The sequence below is a fragment of the Bombus impatiens genome, unplaced genomic scaffold (assembly GCF_000188095.3).
Source record: "Bombus impatiens unplaced genomic scaffold, BIMP_2.2 scf_0049, whole genome shotgun sequence".
In the NCBI taxonomy this organism is placed as follows: Eukaryota; Metazoa; Arthropoda; class Insecta; order Hymenoptera; family Apidae; genus Bombus; species Bombus impatiens.
The window spans coordinates 971,436-976,794 of NT_176468.1; the positions used below are offsets into that span (position 1 = coordinate 971,436).

The 5,359-nt window shown below is 39.1% G+C and overlaps 1 long non-coding RNA gene across 1 annotated transcript in view; it reads left to right on the plus strand.

Annotated features, from left to right (window-relative positions):
- Nucleotides 1–5,115, plus strand: part of LOC112213746 — a 7,647-nt gene extending 2,532 nt beyond the window's left edge. The window contains exon 2 of the long non-coding RNA XR_002947655.2: nucleotides 4,592–5,115. This is a non-coding gene — a long non-coding RNA (uncharacterized LOC112213746). The remainder of the gene's footprint in view (nucleotides 1–4,591) is intronic.
- Nucleotides 5,116–5,359: the final 244 nt, after the last annotated feature.

The following is a 5,359-nucleotide window of genomic DNA, read 5'->3' on the forward strand; positions in this document are numbered from 1 at the left end:
GAGAAGGCGGGCTCACGGACGATCGTCGGTCGACGGTTCAGTTCGAGGTCCCCATCGCCGTGCCGCGCGCGTCCCTGTATTCCCCTTCGACAACAGCCTTTCCGTTTTGCCGCAACTTTCCCCCTCTGTGTATGTTCAAACAGAGACAGCAAATTCTCTCCCTCCCCATCACACTCTTCCCCTCGTGCAGGAAACCCGAATAGCGGAGCGCGCTACCGTGCCACCGGTCATATCTCGTTCTCTCTCTTTCTCTTTAACGCCCACGGGTGTGTAAAGCCGTATATACCGCGTATGTGCTGTCGCGTAGGGCGGGCACGTGGGTGAGGGGTACAAGGGGAAGTACATATATACACCATTTACATATATACATTTATATATATATATGTACAAGCGCACATCGTCACAAGCATTTCCCCTCTTCGTAGCCACGTCGGCGGTGGCCGACCACCGTCGGTATTGAAATATCCTGGCCCTGGAGAGCCAAGTAGCCGTGCAGCGATGCCGCTTCTCTTTATAACCACTACGCTCTGCACCAAGAGACCGATCTTCCTTTCCTTTCCTCTTCCCCACCCTTTCTCATCGCATGCACCTTTCCTCTTTCTTCGTCTCTTTGTCTGCGTCTTCCGTCCTCCCTCCATTCTCTCTTTACACCCTTCCCCCTTTGTTCTCCGTTTGACTGTAATGTTGGTAATCCGTCTCTCTTGCCTTCTGTGCCCTTGTTCGGTACGGTTTGTCGCGGGATGGATGTTGCGTACCCTCTTTCACGACTTCACTTTTCCCCTTCTCCCTTTTCGCCGTCCGATTCGAGTTTCGCCTCCCTTTGAAGCGCAATCAATTGTTGGACGAAGTGTTGTGCGCAACCCTATGACCGACGTACAAAAGCAAAAATGCCAGCGTGCGTCGCGCGCTCGGCTTTCTCGAGTCGCGCGCTATTGCGCAACCATGAAATACACAAAGCCGATGTAGATGGCGTGCCGCGGGTACGCAGCTTATGGCATGTCCCCTCCTTTTCCTTCTTTCCCCTGCATAAGCAATGCTCTCCTTTGTTCTTCGTCGTCGTTGTCGCTGCTGTAGTGCACGCTTTTAAAGTAACCTCCTTAATCTCCTTAACACTGCCATCAGGATTCTGTTTAAAGTAATCTTTCGTTATTTTACATTTCCAAATGATTCAAATGCGACATGTTTAACTTTGTTACTTCGGTTTACACGACAATCTACACGTGACAAATCTGGGATGAGAGCTGATTTAATTTTAGAATCCGATACTGATTGTGTAATAACAGTATTACGAAATGACGAAACCTGTGTGTATGTCTTTTAACTGCGTTGGTATCTTAACAAGCACATTCTATGGTCCATCTAATTCGCACGTGTTTTGTTGATATATGCTTCGAAGCGTCGCCGTACCATCTTTATGGTTATGAGCGAAGATATATGACTGCAAAAGAAATAAAAGGAACAAGCAAGTACGTAGAAGTAGCATAGCGACCAAGAGATGGCGGCTAGCTAATTAAAGCTGCGCAAGAACGCGATAAGCAAAGGCAAACGCGCACGGAGTCGCAGCGCACGCGACTAAAGATACGGGAGAACGATGAGGCCACTGATTCGTGTTTCTCATTATGCGGGCCGTCCATCGCGGACACGGCAACGTCGAAAGCAGGGCGTGGCGCGTTCTTCGTGGATCTAATGGTACGTCAGGATCCGCTTCAAAATCTTCTATCAAATGTTGAAATCGTTTCTATGATGAGTCACTTTCGAAGATTAACAAAAACGTCACGCGTTTATTCTCTGTCGAACGAGTCGAGCCGGAAACTGTAAATAAAACCATGTGATCAAAATCTAGAGAAACATAATCTAGCGTACAATATTTGAAATTTTGAGATACTAGAAAATAGAAAGTTACACTAACCTCTTAAATGAGAAAATTGAGTGTATCTACTAGGTTAGATTGTCGCTAAAAGACAATTACATTAAATTTATCAATTCAGTTTAAAAATATACCTTATTATACTTATAATAATTTACCTTCCCTTATTCAACTCAGTAAATCATTGCTGTATCATATTTATGATTTATACCATCCTTTCTGCTCGTAAATCATGTTTGAGGTTACGAAGAAATGGTGGATAGATTAAGAGACAGTTAACACGCATTTATGCAGGAATAATGGCTAATGTACCGAGTAAACAACATAAAGAGAGATAAAGGGAAACGTGTGGTGTTATACATACCGTATGTTATTGCTGAAAACATCACATCGAAGATTATCGATAGTGAATATTAGAAAATCGATCGAGACCCACCGGATTCTGCAACTGCGAAACAATAAGCTTGACAACGTTGCATGGAATTGTTGGTATTGTTTCACACGTAAGATCGAATAATATTCAATATTCACGACAATTCTTTTTTATTATTCCAATATCGTATAAGCTATCTGTCAAAAGCAATCAGTGTTGCAAGCCGCTCTGTATTGCATATGGTATTGCATGAATACGAGAATCGATACATCTCGCGCATCGACCTTACATCCTTTGCTAGTTATCGATTAATAGCAGTCGGAAATCGAATATCGAGTAACTTACAGAAGCATCATACGATAGCCATCTTAACTTTTTCGATCTAGTTTATCGTGTAGTTTCTAGATTACGACTAATTGGGTTTAGTTAATCGATAGATAACTAATAGGTATTGATAAGTGATAAAGAGAAATGTAAAAAGTGACATTTTGTAGTGAATTAGTTGTACATAAAGCTATAATAGAATATGCGTTCGAGTAGTTTTGACGTGTGCGCGCGTTCCCTCGAGAGAGACCAGGAGAACCGAGTTCGAGCAGTCGTCTCGTGGAAAAAGTGACCATTTAATAACTCAGGATCGAATTATGATATCAAGGTAACGTTTTCTACGTAACATTCTCTACCATTTGTCATGTTTATTTATATAAGGGTCATCTTCATCCGATAAGTAGTTTTTTAAATAATCGATGTTTTAGGTTAGCGTACTTGGAGACATTCTCAAGTCCATTTCGGAGATTGGGAACTCGTTTACTATGTTCTTCTTCTTCATTATCCGCCATGTTTGTTACTATTATTCTCTTCTAAGACTCTATTGGTGGAAATCTAACACAGTTTTTAAACCTAACCAATTACGAAACGAGAAGCGAAATGAATTCGAATTATTAACTACTCGCAAATCTTGACGAATCATATCGTCCTGTACGAGTGCTATGTTTTCGTATATGTACTTACATATCATTATGTGTAAATGTACTAATTATATGTAAATGAATTATCGGTTTTCCAAGACAGTATATGCATTTTATAATGCGCAGTAGATGCCTGTGTACGTAAAAGATTAATCGCGTGTCAGTCGCATATAATAGTGATGCCTCGATTACGTATGAAAGGAATATCCATACCTATATGTTTCGTTTTCGACCTTTCGAAAAATCGACTCTACTATTTTTTTCTGTCTTTTTTATTTATCTCTATTTGATTTTCATTTGAGTCGTTCGAAAGCGAGAACTCGATGAATCTTTCATACGATATGGCGTTTGATATGTATTGTTCGGAATCCATTCGTGTAACCGACACTATGGATTTATAAATTTTTCACGTTGCTCGTGTATTCTCGACCGATATCGTACTCTTTTACCGCCCCGCTGGATCAACCGGCTGAATTTGTAACATGAATCTTAACAGTGAGTTGTAGACAAACTATGCGTTCTTCGAGTGCTTAATATCCATTCATGTCATGGAAGAAGCGTCACTTATACGTAGTAATTTTATTACTGTTCGCGCGTGAAGCAGACAATCTTTGTTTGACAATTAGCATAGTTTTGAGATTTTTGACACATAATCTATGTATAAATGTTGTTAATTTGTAATTTGTTTAGGATGTTTTCTTATTCTTATTCGTAGATGGTATGTTTTTAAGCATGATTTGGAATTGTTTACTATTCGTTTTAGATACATAGGAATTATAAGTAACATACGACAGATTATTTAGTTTCGCTCTTTTATATTAGACAGAGCGAAATATCTTTTGATGTTCGATATCAATTTCAATTGAGAAATTTCGATCAATTATGTTAGAATTAAATTATCAATATCGGTAGAGTACAATCCTTTTAGAACTAGATATTCTAATGTGTCTAATTTATTCATATTTAAGTCTCTACCAAGACGTTCTTACTCTTTTTTTTAGAAAAGGTACGATCTATTTTTCGCTTAATGTTCATACTAATTACTCAAATTACGCACAAGTATTTAGTACTATAAGAAGCATAGGTACTTCCAACTATATTATACGCTTCAGTTGTTGCTTATTCATTCAAGACAATAGTGTGCGAGTAAGATTAAAGTGAATAACAAATTCACTTTTTCTACACTTGCTATTTAAGCGACTTTCACAATTACGTGCACATAACGCGTCAATTTATCAGCCCTTGCTTATCATCCTTGACTACCTAAGTACCTGAGAAAGGTGCCAGCGATACAGTTTTTACCTGGTTTCTTATCACGATCAATTCATCATCGTCTAGGCTTAACACTACCGCCATCGAGTTAATACAGCTTTCTTCTATTTTTAGGCGGTGTTTTAATGGCCGAGTGGCGCTTACCATCGTCGGTGATTCGTCAAGCATGCATTCGCCTTGTAGACACCCGGTAGACGAGCAACTACCCACGTAAGTTCGATTATTAATTCAGCGGCGGGAGCGCGCGGCGCATAGGCTTGGCGCAATGTGTCGCTCTTTATACGGACCGACGCATAACGCGTTGTACTACCAGCGTGACAACGAGCTTGCGAACATCCCTTAACACTTTCGAAGTGTTGTTGGATTTTTCTTGCAACAATGGTGACAAGCGTTAGACTGCGGATGTTTATGCAAATTAACGGAACCTAAGCAAAGATTTCTTTTACACGATAAATATTACAATAGGTATATAATATATGATAATGAATATTATAATACCGTACTTTGGATATTTTATACATTTTTTTGTATTATCAGCATTCTGCACATTTTTTCCGCTCTAAATTTTCTATCAGTTTATTTTCCTATAAATAAATGCGCAGTTGAATCATGATACAATAGCATGGTCTGTAATAGTTTCAAATTTTCAAGACACAAGTTATGTATATGATCCCATACTTATATGTATAATCTAGTTCTAGGTTCTAGTAGACATCATAGATGTTAGAAAAACTATAGGTAATAATCCAGAGTAGCTTATGGTCTCGAAAGGTCTTAAATAACACGTTTAAAATGAATAGATTCAAAATTAATAGAAAATTAAAATTCAACAAAAGTAAGTATGTTATGGCGTTGAAAAAACGATGAAATAGAATTATATGC